General features: G+C 47.3%; 1 protein-coding gene across 4 annotated transcripts in view; it reads left to right on the top strand.

The window, feature by feature from the left end:
* Nucleotides 1-1687: 1687 nt before the first annotated feature.
* The window catches only part of LOC140732915 (serine/threonine-protein phosphatase 4 catalytic subunit-like), an 87791-nt gene continuing 64864 nt past the window's right edge, over nucleotides 1688-24614 (top strand). Inside the window, exon 1 of one of the 4 annotated variants that reach the window (XM_073055609.1) lies at nucleotides 1688-1764. The gene's annotated coding sequence lies outside the window, so the exon portion shown is untranslated. Of the gene's footprint in view, nucleotides 1765-1787; nucleotides 1917-14783; nucleotides 14858-15638; nucleotides 15700-24614 lie in introns of those variants that run through there. The other 3 variants (XM_073055610.1, XM_073055611.1, XM_073055612.1) reach the window with 3 other exon arrangements.

The following is a 24614-nucleotide window of genomic DNA, read 5'->3' on the forward strand; positions in this document are numbered from 1 at the left end:
TCAGTTCATTCTTAGTAGTGAAACTCACCCCATGCAGGTGCACAGCTCCTGCAGTTTGCCCCTCCAAATGAAGGTGCATCTTCAGCCAGCCATCTCCCTTTTAACATGCCTGATTTTGATGTCAATGCCGGAGTATTAGTGGAGTGAGGTTCTGCTCTGTCCACGGGGGTTCTGAGCTTCACATTGAGGAATGTTGCTGTTGTTCGGCTTTGCTGTCAGCTGAGTTTGACTGAGGGAGGCTTTGCCTGGCTCCAAAGCTGTTATTAAACGAGGGGCCAAAGCTGCACACACAGTACGGGTGATCCCATTTCGAGTAACAGAACTTTTCCCTCATGGAATTCACCGATCATGTCTTTCATAGAATTTATGAAGAAAAAGTAAAAAACATAAAATTTAATTTTTCCAGCTTGTTTATTGATCCACATGCAGATGATGTAGTATGGCATTACAGAAAATTGCGATTTAATAATAGGAATATATTCCCCCCACCCCATGATACTGGGTCCCCTGTACTCCCAAATCAGCCTCACCAACACCCTTCAACAATACTTCTCTACTCTTACCCACTGTGCCACACAAGATTTCCTAATCCCGTCATCCCGGTTTTCAGCTTTACTGCAACGTACTAACGTTAAAAGACTGCCAATAGTCAACGTTTTTTAAAAAACTGCGAGCATTTGTTCCCAATCTACTTTCATCAGATTCTCTCATCCCCCGTTTGAGGACTAACCTTATCCCTTTCTTTAACTATCTTATTCTGTCATTGTCTCCCTGTTCTTCGCCCTCTACCCGTGTCGAAACCCTTGAACCAAACCTCTCCGGAAGGGCGTTGAACTGAAACATGGACCGTCGATGGTGCCACCAGCTTTTGTGGGCTCTTTCCGGTCCTTGCCAGAAACGGATTTAAAATCAGACAGTCCTGCCCAGAGCTTCTCCCGTGTGTTGCTCGGATTTCCAGCATCTTTCGCTTGTGATGTGAACTATGTTGTTTTCACCGTCCCCTCCCCTCCCCTCCCCTCCGACACTCCAACCTGCAGTAAGAAAGCCGGGTTGTTTGGGAGAGCCACACCAGTTCAATCTTCATTGAACCCCGGTCATTTTAGCGAGCAGGCAGGTATCCAGTGTGGGAGGTTTGTCTCCAGCTGATGGCAGGCGGGACCGTCTCTCACTCCACGTGGGGGAGCGGCTCCTGAGCAGAGCTGCCATACGCCCTCGCTAACCTGTCCTGCTCCTCCGACAGCGCTTTATTTCCGCCCTAAGCCCCGGGCAGGGTCCCTTTAATAGAGTGGGAGGTGGTGAGTTTATAATCCCGGAAATCCATGGGCTCCCAGAGTGCGGTGAGCAGACCGGTGTCGGGGCTGTGGGACTACATTTCCCAGAGTGCTCCACTCAGGGCGGTGAGCAGACCGGTGTCGGGGCTGCGGGACTACATTTCCCAGAATGCTCCACTCAGGGCGGTGAGCAGACCGGTGTCGGGGCTGCGGGACTACATTTCCCAGAGTGCTCCACTCAGGGCGGTGAGCAGACCGGTGTCGGGGCTGTGGGACTACATTTCCCAGAGTGCTCCACTCAGGGCGGTGAGCAGACCGGTGTCGGGGCTGCGGGACTACATTTCCCAGAGTGCTCCACTCAGGGCGGTGAGCAGACCGGTGTCGGGGCTGCGGGACTACATTTCCCAGAGTGCTCCACTCAGGGCGGTGAGCAGGCGCCGTTGGCTTTACAGGCCGGTGTCGGGGCTGCGGGCTGCAGTCCGAGGCATTTCAGGTAACGACGCCGGTCCCGGGGCTCTGAGAGGTGCCCGCTACCCGCCGCGTTCACTCGCTGCTCTGAGAGCGCTCGCTTCAGAAGATGGCTAAAAGCCCAGGCGGAAAGAGGAGACTGTTTCACTGAGACATACGGCGAGCTGGGTTAATGTGGTCAGTGCCCGCCAGGGAAGATAGGGATGAGTGACCCGGGGAGGGGTGAATGACCGGGGGTGGGGGAAGGGGTGAGTAACAGGGGAGGGTGGAGGAGGGGGTCAGTGACCCGGGGAGGGGTGAATGACCGGGGGTGGGGGAAGGGGTGAGTAACAGGGGAGGGTGGAGGAGGGGGTCAGTGACCCGGGGAGGAGGAGGAGGGGGAGGGGTGAATGACCGGGGGTGGGAGAAGGGGTGAGTAACAGGGGAGGGTGGAGGAGGGGGAGGGGTGAATGACCGGGGGTGGGAGAAGGGGTGAGTAACAGGGGAGGGTGGAGGAGGGGGAGGGGTGAATGACCGGGGGTGGGAGAAGGGGTGAGTAACAGGGGAGGGTGGAGGAGGGGGTCAGTGACCCGGGGAGGAGGAGGAGGGGGAGGGGTGAATGACCGGGGGTGGGAGAAGGGGTGAGTAACAGGGGAGGGTGGAGGAGGGGGAGGGGTGAATGACCGGGGGTGGGGGAAGGGGTGAGTAACAGGGGCGGGTGGAGGAGGGGGTCAGTGACCCGGGGAGGAGGGGGAGGGGTGAGTAACAGGGGCGGGTGGAGGAGGGGGTCAGTGACCCGGGGAGGAGGGGGAGGGGTGAATGACCGGGGGTGGGGGAAAGGGTGAGTAACAGGGGCAGGTGGAGGAGGGGGTCAGTGACCCGGGGAGGAGGGGTGAGTAACAGGGGAGGGTGGAGGAGGGGGTCAGTGACCCGGGGAGGAGTGAATGGGACAAGTGAGGGTGGAGGAGGGGTGAATGACAGGGCAGGAAGGGTGAATGAGGCCGGTGTGGAGGAGAATGACGGGTAGAGGAGTGAATGATGGGGAGGGTGAAGGTGGAGGGGTGAATGACGGGGCAGGAGGAGTGAATGATGGGGAGGGTGGAGGAGGGGTGAATGACGAGGGAAGGCGGGGAGGTGAGGAGGGTTGATGAAGGATTGAATGTCTGGCTGTGGAAGGTGTGAACGGTTACAAAGGTCGTAATGAGTTATTGGTGAGGGGCTGATGAAATATGACTGGTGGAAAGAAGGGGCTATTGATTGGGTGTCAGTTGTTGCTCAGGGGTTATTGATGTTCTGTGCAGGGAAGTTGTTGGGAGTTTATGATTGGGGTCTTATGGTGGATTAATTGCAGAGCGAGGTGTTAATGGATGTGCGACAGTGGCAGAAGGTAGAGGAGGATTCAGTGGTGGGTAATCTGTGGGCAGTGGTTGATTGGGGTAGGGAATAGTGTGTGGTGGAAAGGTGTCAGTGTCAGGAAGAAGGGGTTGCTGGCATGATGGACGAGGAAATCTGGAGCAACACACACAAAATGCTGGGGGAACTCAGCAGGTCAGGCAGCATCTATGGAAATGAATAAACAGTTTACATTTTGGGCCAAGAGCCTTCATCAGGGCTGAAGAGTAAGGGGGGGGGGAGTTTGTGTTACTTTGGATGAAGTCTGATGGTTTAACGTCTGGACCAAGTCTGATTTGTGGAGAAAAGGTTGGCGTATTTCTGTTATTTTTTGGTATTGCAGATGAGTTTCCTGTCATATATACCAAGTGCGATGAACGGTGCACATGGTAATGCCCAAATGTGTGGTAGTTAATGCCGAATTGTTCTAGGTTGAGCCTGCGTCACCCCGATGAACTGGTGCGGCCCTGTTGACTGTGCTTCTGTTGTGCAAGTGAGTCCTGGGAATGTGGCTGTGATAAACTTCCCTGGAGTGATGCGGCGGGGAGCTGCAGATGGCAGTGTTGCTTTGCGCTGTCCATCTTGCACTTAGTTTTGCAGGTGATGCATACTGCACTGACTTCATTGCTGTGTCCTGAGGAGAGTTCAGGGTTTTAGTTGTTTTTGGAATGGCCTTGTGTTAGGAGATGAGTCGTTCACAGCAGTTATTCGGCTTCCAACACGTTCTTGTAGGCGTAGTATAGTTGCGTTTTCGATCAACTGTACATGAGCAAATAGAGGGATTTTGAGTAGAAACTAATGTTACTGTCCACTAGCCTTGATACTGTTTTTGCTTTACTTCTGTGGTTAACCATCTAAGTTGATGTGCTTTGCATTCAAATTGGCATTTTGGAGGAGAGGAACTCCTGACACCTGGTCGTTTCCTCCTTTCGGCTTAGATAGATAGATAGATAGATAGATACTTTATTCATCCCCATGGGGAAATTCAACTTTTTTTCCAATGTCCCATACACTTGTTGTAGCAAAACTAATAACATACAATACTTAACTCAGTAAAAAATATGATATGCATCTAAATCACTATCTCAAAAAGCATTAATAATAGCTTTTAAAAAGTTCTTAAGTCCTGGCGGTAGAATTGTAAAGCCTAATGGCATTGGGGAGTATTGACCTCTTCATCCTGTCTGAGGAGCATTGCATCGATAGTAACCTGTTGCTGAAACTGCTTCTCTGTCTCTGGATGGTGCTATGTAGAGGATGTTCAGAGTTTTCCATAATTGACCGTAGCCTACTCAGCGCTCTTCGCTCAGCTACCGATGTTAAACTCTCCAGTACTTTGCCCACGACAGAGCCCGCCTTCAATTCTTTCTGTAGTCTGTTTACGGTAATCAAAGGCCTGACCAAAAACGCTCTGCTCCATTTTGGCAGCTGGTTTAACCATCCCATTTGCTGCCTCTTTCCCCTACCCAGTCCAATCTGCTGATAGATTCTAAAGTCTCAGTTGCAAATATTCCGGAATCAATCTAGATAAGGAGCACAACATTATAAAAAAATAAAAATAATTAATGGAAGACAAAGTAATTATTGATTGCACACTTTTGCACGTGATACTGATCGCTGGAGGAACTCAGTGTGTCAGACAGCATCTGGACCAAAATGCAGATGGGAATAGTAAGCTGGTATGGATCTGAAGGGCTGAATAGCAACTTCCTGTGTCGTTATAAACACCAGACATAATATGAGAGCAGGTCTAGGCCGTTGATTAGAACAGAGATCAAGTAATTCTTGATTATTGTGTGTAGCTCTGATGACGTTGCTAGAAAGTTGTTATACTGGAGAGGTTGCAGAGGAGCTGTGACGGCTAGTGCAAGAGTCGAAAGCTTGGGTACACAGGTTTAAAGTAACCTGTAGGGTCAGGGTGAGATGGGTTTGAACTGCTTCACCAGGAACCAACTGCCTGAAGGTTTGCAGTAGAGGAAACACAAATTTCTGCAGTTGCTGGGAATCCCGAGCAAGAAACACAATTGCTGCACAAACTCACCAGGTCGGGCAGCAACTATGGAGAAAAATAAACAGTTGACATAAAATCCAACCTGGTGTTTCTTTAAACTTCCACATATTGACTGGGAATCCCATACTGTCGAAGGACTAGATGGGATGGAGTTTGTCAAATGTGTTCAGGAAAGTTTCCTTCATCAGTACGTGGAAGTCCCAACGAGGGAGCGTGTGATACTTGATCTGCTGTTAGGGAATGAGACAGGGCAGGTGGCAGAAGTTTGTGTGGGGGAACACTTTGCATCCGGTGACCACAATGCCATAGGTTTCAAAGTAAATATGCAAAAAAAAAAATAGGTCTGGTCTGCAGGTTATGATTCCAAATTGGAGTAAGACCGATTTTGATGGTAGTAGAAATGATCTGGCAGGTGTGGATCGGGACAGGCTGTTTTCTGGGAAAGGTGTATTTAGTAAGTGGGAAGCCTTCAAACAGAAGCATTTTGAGAGTGCAAAGCTTGTATGTGCCTGTCAGAATAAAAGGTAAAGATGACAAATGTAGAGAACCTTGGTTTTCAAGAGATATTGAAGCCCTGGTTAAGGAAAAAAAAGCAGATGCATACAGGTGTAGGAGCAAATGGGGTGGTTCTGGAATACAAGAAAGGCAAGAGAATACTTAAGAAAGAATTCAGGAAGGCTAAAAGAAGGCATGAGGTTGCTCTAGCGGACAAGGTGAAGGAGGATCCTAGGGGATTCTACAAGTATGTTAAAAGTAAAAGGATTTCAAGGGTCAGAATTGGTCCTTGGAAAGATCAGAATGGTGACCTATGTGTGGAGCCAAAAGAGACGGGGAGATGTTAAATTATTTGCCTCTGAATTTACTTAGGAGACAGACACGGAGTCTGTAGCAGTTGATCCGCTTTGCCTCACCCTGCACAGATTAGAGAGCTGGAAAATTGAAGTGGATAAATCCTCAGGCCCTGACGAAGTGTTCCCTCAGACCTTGTGGGAGGCAACTGCAGAAATTACTGGGGTCCTAGCAGAGATATTTAAATCACAGTTAGTGCAGGTGAGGGGCCAGCGGATTGGAGGATAGCCAATGTTGTTCTGCTGTTCAAAAAAGGCTCTAGAAATATATCAGGAAATCATGGAACAGTGAGCCTGACATCAGTAGTGGGAAAGTTACTGGAAGGTGTTCTGAGGGACCGGATATATAGTATTTGGATAGACAGGGACTGATTAGGGATAGTCAGCATGGCTTTGTGTGTGGTAGGTCATGTCTAACCAATCTTGGAGTTTTTCACGTGACAGCAAGGTTGGGGGGTGGTGGGGGGGGGGGGGGGTGTAGTGACCAGCAAGGAAGGCTTGCAGTGGGATCTGGATTAGCTAGAAAAATGGCAGGTGGTCTTGCATAGTGAATGGAAGAGGAGTTTTGGAAGAAGAAAGGGATCTGAAAACACAGGTCCATAATTCATTGGAAACGGCGTCACAAGTAGATAGGGTCATAAAGAACATTACCCTTCATAAACCAAAGTATTGAGTACAGGAGGTGGGATGTTGTGTTGAACATCGGTGAGGCCTAATTTGGAGTATTGTGTACAGTTTTACTCACCTACCTACAGGAAAGCTGTAAATGAGGTTGAAAGAGAACAGAGAAAATCTACCAGGATGTTGCTGGGACTGTTGGACCTAAGTTATGAGGAAAGATCGAATAGGTTAGAACTTTATTCCTTGGAACGTAGAAGATTGAGAGGAGAGTTGTTAGAGGTATTCAAAATTATGAGAGGGTGTAGATGGGATAAATGCAAGCAGGACTTTTTCCACTGAGTTTGGGTGGGAGTACAACCGGAAGTCATGGGTTAAGGGTGAAAGGTGAGAAGTTTAAGGGGAACATGAGGGGAAACATCTTCGCTTAGAGTCATGAGAGTTTGGAATGAGCTGCCAGCACAAGTGGTCTTCATCAATCGTGGGATTGAGTTTAGGAGCCGAGAGGTAATGTTGCAGCTATATAGGACCCTGGTCAGACCCCACTTGGAGTACTGTGCTCAGTTCTGGTTGCCTCACTACAGGAAGGATGTGGAAGCCATAGAAAGGGTGCAGAGGAGATTTACAAGGATGTTGCCTGGATCGGGGAGCATGCCTTATGAGAATAGGTTGAGCGAACTCGGCCTTTTCTCCTCGGAGGATGAGAGGTGACCTGATAGAGGTGTTTAAGCTGATGAGAGGCATTGATCGTGTGGATAGTCAGAGGCTTTTTCCCAGGGCTGAAATAGCTAACACAAGAGGGCACAGTTTTAAGGTGCTTGGAAGTAGGTACAGAGGTGTTGTAAAGTTTTTATGCAGAGAGTGGTGAGTGTGTGGAATGGGCTGCCAGCGATGGTGGTGGAGGCAGATACGACAGGGTCTTTTAAGAGACTCCTGGATAGGTACATGGAGATTAGAAAAACAGACAGCTATGAGTAACCCTAGGTAATTTCTAAGGTAAGGACATGTTTGGCACAACCTTGTGGGCCGAAGGGCCTGTATTGTGCTGTAGGTTTTCTATGTTTCTATGTGACCTCAATTTCAATGTTTGAGAAGTTTGGATAGGAAATAGATGGTAAGGGTATGGAGGGTATGGCTGTGGTCAATGGGAGTCGGCAGTTTCAGTGGTTTTGGCATGGACTAGATGGGCCAAAGGGCCTGTTTCTGATGTGCTTTTCTATGACTTTGACACCTTGGGTTGATATGTTAATTCTTCTCCATGGATGCTGCTTGACCTGCTGGTTTCCTCCAGCATTTTTTCTGTTGCTAATATTTCAACCGTAGTTGGTCATGGAGTTGGCGCAGGGCAGGAAAGTGGGGTTACTCTTACTGTCTTGGCTGAATGCCTCTTGCATCCTAGTGTTTCTGATCCAGTGAGATCAGGACTTGTGGCAGTCTGTTCTGTCATGCTGAACATAAGCAGGTTGAGGATGGGTTTGCGATGTTGGGCTTTGAGAGGAAGCAGAAGAGAATGATTCACTCTGTATCTGGAGCTGGCTGCAGGTACGTCAGCCTTGTCTCCTGCTGCAGCGGTCTATCACTCAGGGGGCATTTCTGGAGCTGCCTTTTACTTCAATGTCCGGGGACTTTGAGGAGAGGACACCTACTTCTGTCACTTTTACCACTGTGCACTTTGTAGCTGTACCAGCTTCGCTCTTCGTTTCAAAAGCCATAGTAGCAGAATTGCACCATTTGGCCCACTGAGTCTGCTCTGCCATTTGATCATGGCTGATTTATTATCTCTCTCAACCCCATTCTCCTGCCTTCTCCCTCTAACCTTTAACAGCCCTGCTAATCAAAAACCTGGCAGCTGCCACAGATGCATAATCCTTTGGCTAAAGAAATTCCTCCTCATCTCTCTTCTAAGGGAACATCCTTCTGATCTGAGGCTGTGTGCACTGGTTTTTGATTCCCCTACTGTAGGAAATATCCTCTTCATATGTACTCTATCTAGGCCTTTCAATATTCAATACGTTTCAATGAGATCCCTCCTCATTCTTCTAAACTCCAGGCTCAGAGTCATTAAATATTCCTCATGGGGTACCACAGATGCTGCCTCTGGCATTCCCTTCTCTATTGTACCAGAAAGAGCAAGAGTAGGGTGGGCAATAAGTATGGCTGTGCGTTGCAGATTATGATGCAGATCTGGTTTGGTGTCTTGTGGCTGCCCAGGTTTGAACTTGTCTCTGTTTAACATGACAGTAGCTGGCCAGTGGTGCACCAGACTACGAGGCCAAAGGTCCCGGGTTCGAATCCGGCTGGCTCCGTTCATTAGGGTTAGGGTTCCATCTGTGCTGGGCTGAGCATCGAGCTAGCAATGGCTTTGTGAAAAATAACACTCTAAGGAGAGTGTTGTTAAGGTGTATGTGTGTTAGAATTCATCAACTGTGGGATTGAGTTCAAGAGTCAAGAGGTAATATAATATAATGAAATATAATACTGACAAGTGTGAGGTCTTGCACTTTGGCAGGAAAAATAATAGAGCAAGTTATTATCTAAATGGAGAGAAACTGGAAAATGCTTCTGTGCAAAGGGATCTGGGGGTCCTGGTGCAGGAAACACAAAAAGTTAGTATGCAAGTGCAGCAGGTGGTCAAGAAGGCCAATGGAATGCTGGCTTTTATTGCTGGGGGGATGGAGTATAAGAACAGGGAGGTCTTACTGCAGTTGTACCGGGTATTGGTGAGACCACACCTGGAGTACTGCGTGCAGTTCTGGTGTCCATATTTAAGAAAGGACATACTGGCTCTCGAGGCAGTGCAGAGAAGGTTCACTAGGTTAATTCCGGGGATGGGTGGGTTGATGTATGATGAGAGGTTGAGTAGATTGGGACTCTACTCATTGGAGTTCCGAAGAATGAGAGGCGATCTTATTGAAACGTATAAGATTGTGAAGGGGCTTGATCGGGTGGATGCGGGGAGAATGTTCCCAATGATGGGTGAAACTAGGACTAGGGGGTATAGTCTTAAAATAAGGGGATGCTGTTCCAGGACTGAGATGCGGAGAAATTTCTTCACTCAGAGGGTAGTGGGGCTGTGGAATTTACTGCCCCAGAGAGCTGTGGAAGCTACTACACTCAATAAATTCAAAACGGAGATAGACATTTTCCTGGATAATAATGGCATTAGGGGATACGGTGAGCGAGCAGGTAAGTGGACATGAGGCTAGGTTTAGATCAGCCATGTGATCTCCTGGACCAGTTTTCGATAGCCTGGATGGGTCGGAGAGGAATTTCCCAGATTTTTTCTCCTCAATTGGCAACTCGGTTTTTTTCCCCGGGTGATCACATGGGTTTGGGCGGGATGAATAATAAAATAAAATGGGTGGCATGGTACCCTGTTGGTTGGCACTGTTGCCTTGTGGGATTCGGTGAAAACTAGAGTTAAGATTGGATCAGCCATGATCTTGTTGAATGGCGGAGCAGGCTTGAGGGGCCGATTGGCCAACTCCTGCTCCTATCTCTTATGTTCTTATGTAATGTTACAGCTAAATAGTACCCGGGTCAGACCCCACTTGGAGTACTGTGTTCAGTTCTGGTCGCCTCACTACAGGAAGGATGTGGAAGCCATAGAAAGGGTGCAGAGGAGATTTACAAGGATGTTGCCTGGATTGGGGAGCATGCCTTATGAGAATAGGTTGAGTGAACTCAGCCTTTTCTCCTTGGAGTGCTGGAGGATGAGATGATGAGGGACATTGATTGTGTGGATAGCCAGTGGCTTTTTCCCAAGGATGAAATGGCTAACATGAGGGGGCATAGTTTAAAGGTGCTTGGAAGTAGGTACAGAGGGCATGACATGGGTAAGTTTTTTTTACATGGAGTGGTGAGTGTGTGGAATGCGTTCTAAGAGATTCTTATATAGGTACATGGAGCTTAGAAAAATAGAGGGCTAGACAGTTTCTGGAGTAGGTTACGTGGTCAGCACAACATTGTGGGCTGAAGGGCCTGTAATGTGCTGTAGAGTTCTGTTTCTATGAGATGACAAAAAATGCCATTCGAAGAAACGTGACAGTAGATGGCGCCAGAGGGGCAGCGAAGAAGCGTGACAGTAGATGGCGCCAGAGGGGCAGCGAAGAAGCGTGACAGTAGATGGCGCCAGAGGGGCAGCGAAGAAGCGTGACAGTAGATGGCGCCAGAGGGGCAGCGAAGAAGCGTGACAGTAGATGGCGCCAGAGGGGCAGCGAAGAAACGTGACAGTAGATGGCGCCAGAGGGGCAGCGAAGTGATCTGAGTTGTGTGTGGGATGACTTGCTAACACACTTGCCCCGATTTTTTCCAGTTGATGGCCAGATTGTACTGAAGTGAGTTTGCTTTAGTATTCCAGGTTTCTGTCTCCTGGACACATGGGGCTGAACCAGCAAACTCTCTTCATTCAGAGGCATCCTGCGAGTTGTAGCAAGTTCTTGAGGCCCTGTCCAAGGATACCCTAACACTTTCAAACACTCTTTCAAACACTTTTGCCCCATTTGAAAATATACCTGACTTGTAAACTGTGAAGTAAATGTAGATCTACTTTGAGGTATTTAAATCTAGAGGATGTGTTTAAAGGTGAGTGACAGGATTACAGGAAGTCTGAGGAAGAATATTTTACCCTGATTAAATTCTATCTTGCCACGACTCCATGTAAAAATCCAGGTGCTCTGTGTCGTCCCCCCCCCCCCTTTAAACAACCGTAGTTGGACATTTTCATTTCAAATGAAAACCAGATCTGTGTAAAAAAAAACGAGGGAGCAGGTATGAAGTGGGGTCATCTTACACTGTTCCCTCTAGTTCTGCCTGGCCTGTGAGATGTGTCACTCCACCTTCTTAACCCTGAGATAGAGACATGTTCTGCAAAGGCATTTTCAGTGGGCACAAATTTCATGTTCAGGAACCCAGGCATAAACTGCTGTGCCATTTATTGATTTTGCTTTGTCTACTTTTAGTGAAAAGAATGTTTACTAAGATTACTGAATGGTCCACGATCTCTTATCTCGTTGCTCCTTGGCACTATTTATTTACGTCGTTCATTACGTTGTTCTGCTGCCACACGTTTCACAACATGTCAGTGATTCTAATTGTACACACACAAGTGCAGGTGATGAGAAAGGTGGCAGTATTTCCTTTCATTCTTGCCCGAGTTCCCCTCTGATGAAATCCTCCAGCACTCCATTTAAGATCATTGTGTTGTTTGCCGATAAAGCTGTTTTTCCTGCCAATCCATGAGAAAATAGAAAACTTCCTGGGGTATTTTACACAGATCTGGCCGCTCTGCTGTTAGGATACATTGGCTTTAGTAGGAGTGTAGTACTGATCTCCCCGAAGTGTAGCCTCAGCTCCAGGAGCCAGATATAACTCTGCTCACCCAAATCAGCAGGAAGTGAACGTGAAGAAGAATATGGGAGTGTCTGTTTTGGGTTGCCTCACCAAAGAGGATCTGGCAGCAGTTGGCAGAGTGAGAAGGTGATTCATGGAGATGTTGCTAGAGTTGGAGGAATGCAGTTCAGGAGAACTTTGACTTGTGATTATTTTTGGGACAAGGGAGAATGGCAAGGAGTTTAATGTGTAGAGAGGGTAAGCAGAAAAGATCCATTTCTCTTAGCAGAGGGCAGGAACCAAGGGGTACAGATTAACGTTGACTGGATTAGAGGGAGCTGAAACAATAATTTCACTGAGCGATTGAGGCCTAGAGTTTGCTGTCTGAGAGTGAGGTACAGTCGGCCCTCCTTATCCGTGGATTCAACCAACCGCGGATCAGGAAAACCCGCAAGTTCTCTCTCCAGCATTCGTTGTTAGAGCATGTACAGACTCTTTTTCTTGCCATTATTCCCTAAACAATACAGTATAACAACTATTTACATAGCATTTACATTGTATTAGGTATTATAAGTAAACTAGAAATGACTTAAAAGTACAGGCAGTCCCCGGGTTATGAATGAGTTCCGTTCCTGAGTCTGTCTTTAAGTCGGATTTGAAGTCGGAACAGGTACATCCGGTATTATTTAGCCTCAGTCAAGCGTTTTTCTTAGTATATAGTACATATTTTACCTGTCTATGCATATAAAACACTTAAACATACATATTTCACTAATTTAACCACTGCGTTGCTTAGTAATAAATGTAACTTTCATCGGGTCAGGGCCTTTCACATTCTCCATTAAAGTTGTTCCGATTGTTGACCGACTGTAGTCTACCGCTTTTCCAATGACTGATGGTGTTTCACCTCTTTCCGATCGCTTTATTACTTCCACCTTATTTTCAATCGCGATCGTGATTATTTTCGTGAACAGAAACACGGCAGATTCAGAGCTGCGCTGCCAGGTCCTAGTGTCCACCGCACTGAGACATGTTAAATAAAGTCCAGGGTTCCGCTGGGTCCTAAAGACCACTGCACTGATACATGTTAAATAAGGGACTTGAGCATCCGCAAATTTTGGCATCCGTGGGGCGTCCCGGAACCAGTCCCCCGCGGATAAGGAGGGCCGACTGTAAATATGTAGATGAGCACTTGACGATCTGTAACCAACAAAGCTACAGACAGAAGAGTGTTTAACCTAAGTAGCTCCTTTATATGCAGAAATGCACGCAAAGGACTGAATGACCTCTTGTGCTGTACATTTCCATGTTGCTGTCTTGTTGCTTCACAGTGGTTCAAGGTAAAACGGGAACGTTTATAGGAGATTTATGAGGATCTTTTTTGACATGAGGTAGGTAGGTGCCTGGAATGTGCTGCCCGAGGAGCTGCAGTAAAGAGGGGATGTAGGGATGTAAACGACGTGCAGGTAGATTGGCATCATAGTCTGGACAGGAATGTGGACTGGAGACTATGAGCACAAAGTATTGAGTGAGCCAAGGCGCATGTTAGGAAAGTAGAGTACAGATGTATGGTCTCAGTGGATAATGATATAAGCATGGGTCTGATTGCTTTGCCTCTGCCTGATATTTTTTGGAAAGTTTAATGTCTTATTAACTGGAGTTAATAAGTGGCAAGAGCATAATGTTTCTAGACCTGGTGTTTTGTCCAGATAATAGCCTCATTTAATAGCTGACAGCTTTTCTGCAGTTGGATGTCAGCTATTAAATAAGGACATTATCTGGACAAAACACCAGGTCCGGAAACATTATTCTCTTCACGCAGACTTCCTTCCGGGTCTTAGCTGCTATTGAGATGGACAAGACCCGGAAGGAAGTCTGTGTCTGCACTGTCGGTGTAGTCTAACAGCAGAGGTTCAAAGTAAATTTATCATCAAAATGCGTATGTCACCACGTATAGCCATAAGATTCATTATCTTGTGGGCATACTCAATAAATCCATAATAGGACCAATGAAAGATGGCACCAAAGAAGCTGATGTTAGCTGAACGTGATTTCATCCCATGACAGAGAAGAGAAACATTTTCTTATTAGTGGGAAGAACCAAGTGGCTTATAAGCTTAAGATCATTTAAGGTCATTAACAATCAGAAGTTAGCGATTCCATGAACAGGAGATGCAGAATACTGTTCCTCAAAGTCTTGAGTACCCAGTTAGTATCTTGGAGCCCAACATTGATTCAGCTGAAGTGTAGAAAATGAGAGCAGGGGATTAAACATTCACAAGGATACTGAGTACTAAATTAGTGGAAGAGTTGGTGAGTGACTCATTTCCATTTGAGAGGTAGCCTTCACTCAGCGATCAATATTATTTGTTCATGTATTTGTTTAGCAGTCCTTCGATCTCAAAATGACTTGCATTGTCCATTTTTCTGGGTCCTGAGTTGACTGATGCCATTATAGGACCAGCAGGCGCCCCTCAGATAGGGCACGAGGGGCTTTTGCAATAGCAGCTGGTAGGTAGTTTGTCCTCTTTCAACCGGGTGCAGGCTTGCTTGATGCCACCAATGCATCCTAAATACTTCTCTTGTGGGCTAGAGAGAGATTGGTCGGTATTTCAGCCAGAGGTTCTCTTCCCCCTCCCTACACAAAAGAGGCTTTCCCTTGTATTCCTTCTCCCTGTCTGGGGTTGGGCATGTAAATGTTGGTCTGGGATAAGACAGTGACGTTATACTTCCAGTGATTTGTTAGTTACTCTCCAAGGGCTTGAGGTGTTGCTGTGGGCAACCTAGGTCTCAGAAGCACAGGAGGGCAGAAATCACCGTAGTTTTGATATTAAAATATCTTTTTCTTTAGATTATACTTATTGAGATGTGGCTCCCATCGAAGGCACATTGAGTCAAAGGGAGTGGTTCAGGATCTCACTGTGAACCTTTACTTAGAGGTCAGTGTTGTACGGTAGGGATGGGTTGTTAGAAAACCATAGATGTGCAGATGTTGAGCATGAGGCCCATGCTTTCCTATACTTCGGTAAGGGAGTAGACTTTGGCAAGGAGCTCTGTCTCTGAGAACATAAACCTTCAGTGTCATTTGCACACTGTAGCTCAGCTATTGAGGTTGGAGTGACCGAGGTTCTGGAGTGTAGTTGTGGAAGGTTGAGCAGTTTCTATTAGCTTCTAAAGAAGCTTGATGGTCCTCAACTGTCCCCAAGAATTCACAAAGCAGAATCCATTCAGCCTTCAGAGGTTATTCTTGCAAAAGCAGGAATGTGGACTGGAACTGGGGCCATCTGGTTAGAAAGATGCTGGCTGGTCATGTGCATAAGAATCCATCGGCCAAACAGTAAGATCAAATCTTTCATTGCCATTTTCATGATGAGCTGGTTCACCTAATGGTTATTTGTTGTTGGACAAAGAGTAGGATTAAAATGGAGTACTTGGCTTCAATTGCCTGTAACATAATTGGCTTGAAATTGGGATTCAGTGACAGATGTATTGAACCACAAGCAAAACAGAAGTGGCGGTTATTTTTGGTCAACCAATCATTTTGGCTTGCTAGGTTGTTACTGGGAGCTGAAGTTATTCCCATACTAATCACATTTCTAAATAGAGAAAGCAGCCCTGATTCACTTATAAAACTGCTTTCTTCACCTTTGGAAAACTCTATCTTCGTGGTGTTGCTACTTCAATTCTAACATCCTTTTACAAATCTTGATGTCCCACAGCTTTGTGTAGTCTCTTTAGACTGGCTTTTGGAGAAGCTCACGCAGAAGCTGACTGGACCATAGTAAGCCGAAATGGATAACTTCTGTAATGTTTTACTTCTCTGTGCCCTGTGTTTTTTGAGCCTGGTTTTTCCATGTCACGATAATTAGTATTTTCACTGTTGTAATATTTCCTTTCCCACCAAACCAAGTCTTTGGTTGTAGTAATCATTGGTATGCAAGCTATGTGGACACTGCTAACTGGGATCTGTACTTAAAAGGAAAGAGTGTGTGTTTCATAAGAATCTCCCTCCCTGTCTTGTTGCTGAATGGACTGTAGCCTTGTCATCCTACACAAACCACAACTGGGCTACATACCCCATTCCTCTCCTACTGCTACTTCCATACCCTTCACCTTACTGTAATCCTTGTGGCTTTCTTCTGTTCTTGATTTTTCCAAAACTCCCCAGCTTTTCCTCCAACTCACCATGGCCTTTGGCTCATCCACAGCTCTGCCAATAATCCTGTAGCACCATCTTCATGGCAGCAGTTCATTGTTTGAAAGTTCTTCATCTTTGTATATCTCCTTAGATTCTGGCCTCCTCTGGACTGAGAACCTCAGATTCAATAATTAATCAAATATACATTGAAGCATATAGTGAAGTGTGTTACCTGTGTTAACAACCAACAAGACCTAAGGATGAGTTTGGGTCAGCTACAGGTGTCACCACATGCCCTCAATGCTTGGCAGAGCAGTACGAGCAATGACAACAACAGCAGCAACAAACTTCTTTCCCATTCGTACACACACAAGGGCCTCCAGCTGCTGGACAGGCCACCTCCAGGCCTAGCCTCTAGTTCTTGGCCCCAGACGCTCAGACATCAGTCTCCATTCTCTAGCCCAGACGCTCAGACATCAGTCTCCAGCCTCCATTCTGTAGCCCAGACGCTCAGACATCAGTCTCCAGCCTCCATTCTATAGCCCAGGCGCTCAGACATCAGTCTCCAGCCTCCATTCTGTAGCTCAGACACTCAGACATCAGTCTCCATTCTCTAGCCCAGACGCTCAGACATCAGTCTCCAGCCTCCATTCTGTAGCCCAGACGCTCAGACATCAGTCTCCAGCCTCCATTCTATAGCCCAGACGCTCAGACATCAGTCTCCAGCCTCTATTCTGTAGCTCAGACACTCAGACATCAGTCTCCATTCTCTAGCCCAGACGCTCAGACATCAGTCTCCAGCCTCCATTCTGTAGCCCAGACGCTCAGACATCAGTCTCCAGCCTCCATTCTATAGCCCAGGCGCTCAGACATCAGTCTCCAGCCTCCATTCTGTAGCTCAGACACTCAGACATCAGTCTCCATTCTCTAGCCCAGACGCTCAGACATCAGTCTCCAGCCTCCATTCTGTAGCCCAGACGCTCAGACATCAGTCTCCAGCCTCCATTCTATAGCCCAGACGCTCAGACATCAGTCTCCAGCCTCCATTCTATAGCCCAGACGCTCAGACATCAGTCTCCAGCCTCTAGTTCTTGGCCCCAGACGCTCAGACATCAGTCTCCAGCCTCCATTCTCCATTCTATAGCCCAGACACTCAGACATCAGTCTCCACACTCCATTCTGTAGCCCAGACTCTCAGACATCAGTCTCCAGCCTCCATTCTGTAGCCCAGACGCTCAGACATCAGTCTCCAGCCTCCATTCTGTAGCCCAGACGCTCAGACATCAGTCTCCAGCCTCCATTCTGTAGCCCAGACGCTCAGACATCAGTCTCCAGCCTCCATTCTGTAGCCCAGACGCTCAGACATCAGGCCTCCAACTTCTGTACATAATTTTTTTCCCCTCCATTTGGACCTTATTGAGTATCCTGACGTAAGGTCTTTTCCTCAAATTTCCGTTTTGTTTTCACCTGTGCTAAATTCCTTTTGTGTCTCAGTTACAAATTGTGTTCATGCTACTCTGACTTGTTTTGGATTGTTTTGCCATATTGAAAATAAGAGCACAACACATACAAAATGCTGGAGGAACTCAGCAGGCCAGGCAGCGGCCATAGAAAAGAGCAGTTTTCATTTTGGGCTGAGACCCTTCATCAGGACTGAAGCCAACTCAGGTTTGCTGAGTTCCTCCAGCATTGTGTGTGTGTGCTGCTTGGATTTCCAGCATCTGCAGATTTTTCTTGGTTGTGATTGAAAATTTTAGAGCTGGCTTCCACCGCAGTCTGTGGCAGAATATTCTGCAGATTTACTACGTTGGCTAAAAAAAAATCCTTGCTTCTGTCCTAAAGGGTCACCCCGTAATTCTGTGGCTCTGTGCCCTAGTTCTGGATACCCCCACCTTAGGAAACATTCTCTCTGCATCCACCCTCTCTAGTCCTTTCAACATTCGGTATGTTTCAATGAGAGCTCCCCGCATTCTTCTGAATTCCAGTGAGTACGGACGCAAAGCTGCCAAACGCTCCCTGTATGTTAACCCTTTCGTTCTCAGAATCATTCTCGTGAACAATCTCTGGACTCTCTCCAATGACAACACATCCTTTCTGAGATATGGGGCCCAGAACTGTGGACAATACTCCAAGTGTGGCCTAACTAGTGTCTTAGAATATGATAACAATGAGATAAAGCTATTCCCCTTGAAATAAAAGCCAACATTGCATTTCCTGCCTTTACCACTGACTCAACCTGTAAATTAACCTTCTGGGAGTCTTGCACATGGGCTCCTAAGTCCCTCTGCACTTCTGATGTTTGAACATTCTCCCCATTTGGGTAACAGTCTGCACTTTTGCTCCTTTTACCAAAATGCATCAGCATACATTTCCCAACATCTGCCACTTTTTTGCCCATTCTTCCTAAGTCCTGTTGCAATTGCTTTGCTTCCTTGATACTATCTACTACTCCATCTATCTTCATATCATCTGCAAACTTTGCCACAAAACCACCAATTCCATTATCTAAATCATTGACAATGTGAGAAGCAGCGGTCCCAATACTGACCCCTGAGGAACATCACTAGTCACCAGCAGCCAACTAGAAAAGGCCCCCTTTATTCCCACTCTCTGCCTACTGCTTGTTAGCCATTCCACTATCCATGCCAGTGTATTTTCTGTAACTTCATAGGATTTTATCTTGTTAAGCAGCCTCAAGTGACACCTTATCAAATGCCTTCTGATAGTCCCAAGTAAATGACATCCACTGACTCTCCTTTCACCACCCTGCTTGTTACTTCCTCGAAGAACTCTAACAGATCTGCCAGGCAAGATTTCCCTTTACAGAAACCATGCTGACTTTGACTTATTTTATCATTAGTCTCCAAGTACCCCAAAACCTCATCCTTAATAATAGACTCCAATACTTTCCCAACCACTGAGGTTAGGCTAACTAGCCTATAATTTTCGCAAACACGAGGAAATCTGCAGATGCTGGAAATTCAAGCAACACACACAAAATGCTGGTGGAACACAGCAGGCCAGGCAGCATCTATAGGAAGAAGTACAGTTGACGTTTCAGGCCGAGACCCTTCGCCAGGACTAACTGAAAGAAGAGATAGTAAGAGATTTGAGGGGGGAGGGGAGATCTGAAATGATAGGAGAAGACTGGAGGGGGAGGGGTGAAGCTAAGATCTGGAAAGTTGATTGGCAAAAGGGATACAGAGCTGGAGAAGGGAAAGGATCATGGGATGGGAGGCCTAGGGAGAAAGAAAGAGGGAGGGGAGCACCAGAGGGAGATGGAGAACAGGCAAGCAGTGATTGTGAGAGGGACAGAGAGAGAAAAAAGGGGAAAAATAATAAATAAATAAATAAATAAATAGGGATGGGGTAAGAAGGGGAGGAGGGGCATTAACGGAAGTTAGGGAAATCAATGTTCATGCCATCAGGTTGGAGGCTACCCAGACGGAATATAAGGTGTTGTTCCTCCAACCTGAGTGTGGCTTCATCTTGACAGTAGAGGAGGCCATGGATAGACATATCAGAATGGGAATGGGACGTGGAATTAAAATGTGTGGCCACTGGGAGATCCTGCTTTCTCTGACGGACAGAGCATAGGTGTTCAGCGAAACGGTCTCCCAGTCTGCGTCGGGTCTCACCAATATATAAGAGTTCGCACCGGGAGCACCGGACGCAATATACCACACCAGCCGACTCACAGGTGAATTCAACACATACAAACAAGCTAGATAAACTCAGCAGGTCGGGCAGCATCTGTTGAAATGAGCAGTCAACGTTGTGGGCTGAGACCCTTCATCAGGACTGAGTGACTTCGTGAGTCCTGACGAAGGGTCTCGGCCCGAAACGTTGACTACTCCTTTCAACGGATGTTGCCCGACCTGCTGAGTTCATCCAGCTTGTTTGTACGTGTTGATTTGACCACAGCATCTGCAGTGTACTTTGTGTTCACAGGTGAAGTGTCGCTTCACCTGGAAGGACTGTCTGGGGTCCTGAATGGTGGTGAGGGAGGAAGTGTACGGGCAGGTGTAGCTCTTGTTCCTTTTACAGGGATAAGTGCCAGGAGGGAGATTAGTGGGAAGGGATGGGGGAGAACGAATGGACAAGGGAGTCACGTAGGGAGCGATCCCTGCGGGAAGCAGAAGGTTGGGGAGGGAAAGATGTGCTTGGTGGTAGGATCCCGTTGGAGGTGGTGGAAGTTACGGATAATTATATGTTGGACCCAGAGGCTGGTGGGGCGGTAGGTGAGGACAAGGGGAACCCTATCCCGAGTGGGGTGGCGGGTGGATGGGGTGAGGGCAGATGTGCGGGAAATGGGAGAGATGCGTTTGAGAGCAGAGTTGATGGTAGATGAAGGGAAGCCCCTTTGTTTAAAAAAGGAAGACATCTCCTTCGTCCTGGAATGAAAAGCCTCATCCTGAGAGCAGATGCGGCAGAGACGTAGGAATTGTGAGAAGGGGATGGCACTTTTGCAAGAGACAGGGTGGGAAGAGGAATAGTCCAGGTAGCTGTGAGAGTCCGTAGGCTTATAGTAGATACCAGTAGATAAGCTGTCTCCAGAGATAGACAGAAAAATTTCCTGTGTATCCCTTTTGCCAATGAACTTTCCAGCTCTTAGCTTCATCCCTCCTCCTCCTGTCTTCTCCTATCATTTCAGATCTCCCCCTCCCACTTTCAAATCTTTTACTATCTCTTCTTTTAACCATGTGAACCTTAAGTCAGTGCTCCCCAAATTCCATCAGTATGTGGACTTTGCAACGAGGGGGGAGAACATGTTGGACCTGGTTTACACAAACATCCCCGACGCATACCAGGCAGAGCCCTGCCCCCACCTCGGATACTCAGACCACATCTCTGTTATGCTAATTCCAGCATACAGGCCGCTCGTCAGGCGCTCCAGACCAGTTGAGAAGCAGGTGAAAACCTGGCCAGCAGGAGCCATCTCTGCTCTTCAAGACTGCTTTGAGCACACTGACTGGCACATGTTCAGGGAGGCTGCAACTGATGGCAACACTACCAACTTAGAGGAGTACACAGCATCAGTGACCAGCTACATCAGCAAGTGCATCGACGACGTCACTGAGTCCAAGACCACACGCGCTAACCAGAAGCCATGGATGACTGCAGAGGTACATGCGCTGCTGAGGACCCGCGACTCCGCCTTCAGAGCAGGCAACAAGGCAGCTTTAACAACAGCAAGGGCCAAACTGTCCTGGGCCATCGGAGGGGCAAAGCGTGCATATGCCCAGCGAATCCACAGCCACTTCCAGGACAGCGGCGACACGCGGCGCATGTGGAAGGGCATCCAGGACATCACCAATTACAGGACAACATCACCTGACTGTGCAAGTGATGCCTCCCTCCCAGATGTGCTGAATAACTTCTACGCCCGGTTTGAGGTGGAAAATGACGTGGCGGCGAGGAAATCCACCCCTCCTGCGAATGACCAGGTGCTGTGTCTCACCGTGGCCGATGCAAGAAGAACCCTGTGCAGGGTCAACCCACGGAAGGCTGCTGGACCAGACAATGTCCCTGGTAGAGTGCTCAGAGGATGTGCAGACCAGCTAGCAGATGTTCTCACTGACATCTTCAACATCTCCCTGAGCAGTGCCACCATTCCAACGTGCTTCAAGGCCGCCACCATCGTCCCCGTGCCGAAGAAGTCTTCAGTGTCCTGCCTAAATGACTACCGTCCCGTTGCACTTACATCCATCATCATGAAGTGTTTCGAGAGGCTCGTCATGAGGCATATCAAGACCCTGCTGCCCCCCTCACTGGACCCCCTGCAGTTTGCGTACCGTCCCAACCGTTCAATAGACGACACCTTTGCCATCACCCTCCACCTGGCCCTAACCCACCTGGACAAAAAAGACACAGACGTTCGAATGCTGTTCATAGACTTCAGTTCAGCATTCAACACAATCATCCCTCAGAAACTGATTGGAAAGCTGAGCCTACTGGGCCTGAACACCTCCCTCTGCAACTGGATCCTAGACTTCCTGACTGGGAGACCTCAGTCAGTCCCGATCGGGAGCAGCATCTCCAACACCATCACACTGAGCACGGGGGCTCCCCAGGGTTGCGTGCTCAGTCCACTGCTGTTCACTCTGCTGACCCACGACTGTGCTGCAACACACAGCTGGAACCACATCATCAAGTTCGCCGATGACACGACCGTGGTGGCTCTCATTAGCAAGAACGACGAGTCAGCTTACAGAGAGGAGGTGCAGCGACTAACAGACTGGTGCAGAGCCAACAACCTGTCTCTGAATGTGAACAAAACAAAAGAGATGGTTGTTGACTTCAGGAGGGCACAGAGTGACCACTCCCTGCTGAACATCGACGGCTCCTCGGTAGAGATCGTAAAGAGCACCAAATTACTTAGTGTTCACCTGACGGAGAATCTCACCTGGTCCCTCAACACCAGCTCCATAGCAAAGAAAGCCCAGCAGCGTCTCTACTTTTTGCGAAGGCTGAGGAAAGTCCATCTCCCAACCCCACATCCTCATCACGTTCTACAGGGATTTCATTGAGACCATCCTGAGCAACTGTATCACTGCCTGGTTCGGAAATTGCACCATCTCGGATCGCAAGACCCTGCAGCGGATAGTGAGGTCAGCTGAGAAAATCATCAGGGTCTCTCTTCCCACCATCATGGACATTTACATAACACACTGCATCCGCAAAGGAAACAGCATTATGAAGGACCCCATGCACCCGTCATACAATCTCTTCTCCCTCCTGCCATCTGGGAAAGGCTCCGAACCATTCGGGCTCTCACGACCAGACTATATAACAGTTTCTTCCCCCAAGCTATCAGACTTCTCAATACCCAAAGCCTGGACTGACACCTTGCCCTACTGTCCTGTTTATTATTTATTGTAATGCCTGCACTGTTTTTGTGCACTTTATGCAGTCCAGTGTAGGTCTGTAGTCTAGTATAGCTTTCTCTGTTTTTTTATTACGTAGTTCAGTCTAGTTTTTGTACTGTGTTATGTAACACCATGGTCCTGAAAAACGTCTCATTTTTTTACCAGCAGTTATGGTCGAAGTGACAATAAAAGTTGACTTGACTTTCAGTTAGTTATGACGAAGGGTCTTGGCCCGAAACGTTGACAGTGCTTCTTCCTATAGATGCTGCCTGACCTGCTGTGTTCCACCAGCATTTTGTGTGTGTAGCTTATAATTTTCTTTCTTTTGCCTTCCTCCATTCTTGAAGAGTGGAGTGTCATTTGCAATCTTCCAGTCCTCCAGGACCATGCCAGAATCAAGTGATTCTTGAAAGATCATAACCAATGCAACTGTTATCTCTTCAGCAACCTCTTTTGGGTCTCTGAGATGTAGTCCATCTGGTCCAGGTACTAATCCACCTTAAGACCTTTTAGTTTGCTTTGTAATAGTAATGACACTCACTCCTGCTCCCTGACACTCATGGACCTCTGGCCCACTGCTAGTGTCTTCCACAGTGAAGACTGATGTAAAGTACTCATTAAGTTCATCTGAGATTTCTTTGTCCCATGTTACTACTTCACCAGCATCATTTTCCAGTGGTCCAATGTCAGTTCTCACCTCCCTTTACTCTTTATATAATTGATAAAATGTTGGTATCCTGCTGTATATCATTGGCTAGTTTGACCTCATATTTCATCTTTTCCCTTTTAGCTTTTTTATTTGCCTCTTGTTGGATTTTAAAAGCTTCCCAAGTATGCCCTTTTCTAGTTTTTTATGCAGTCCTTAACTTACTTTGTCAATCATGGTTGCCTACCTCTGCGATTTGAGAACTTCTTCCGTTGTGGGACATACCTATCCTGTGCCTTGTGAACTATTCCCAGAAACTTCAGCCATCTCTGTTCTGTCATCCTCGCCAGTAGCCTCCTCCAATCTTTCTGGGCAAGCTCTTCTCTCATGCGTCTGTAATTCCCTTTATTCCATTGTAATACAGATACATGTAAGTTATGCTTCTCCCTCTCAAATTGCAGTATGAATTCATATTATGATCACTATCTCCTAAGGTCTCCTTTCCATTAAGCTCCCTAATAGGATCTGGGTTATTACACAACATGCGATCTAAGACAGTCTTTCCCCGAGTAGGCTCAAGCACAAGCTGCTCCAAAAAGCCATCTCGTAGGCATTCAACAAATTCCCTCTCTTGTGATCCAACACCAACCTGATTTTCCCAATCCCCTTGCATATTGAAGTCCCCCATTACAATTGTGACATTACCCTTATTACATATCTTTTCCAGCTCCCTTTGTAATCTCAACCCCACATCTTGGATACTATTTGGAGGCCTATATATGATTCCTATAATGGTTTATTTTTACCCTTGCAATTTCTTAACTTCACCCATAAAGATTCTACATTCTCTGACTCTATGCCACCCCTTTCTAGAGATGAAATTGCATCTTTTACTAACAGAGCCTTCCTGCCTGTCCTTTTGATACAAGTATATCCTTTGATGTTAAGCTCCCAACTATGGCCGCCTTTCAGCCACGACTCAATGATGCCCACAGCATCATACTGACCAAGCTCTAATTGTGCCACGAGTTCGTCCACCTTAT

Source organism: Hemitrygon akajei, chromosome 9, assembly GCF_048418815.1.
Source record: "Hemitrygon akajei chromosome 9, sHemAka1.3, whole genome shotgun sequence".
Classification (NCBI taxonomy): Eukaryota; Metazoa; Chordata; class Chondrichthyes; order Myliobatiformes; family Dasyatidae; genus Hemitrygon; species Hemitrygon akajei.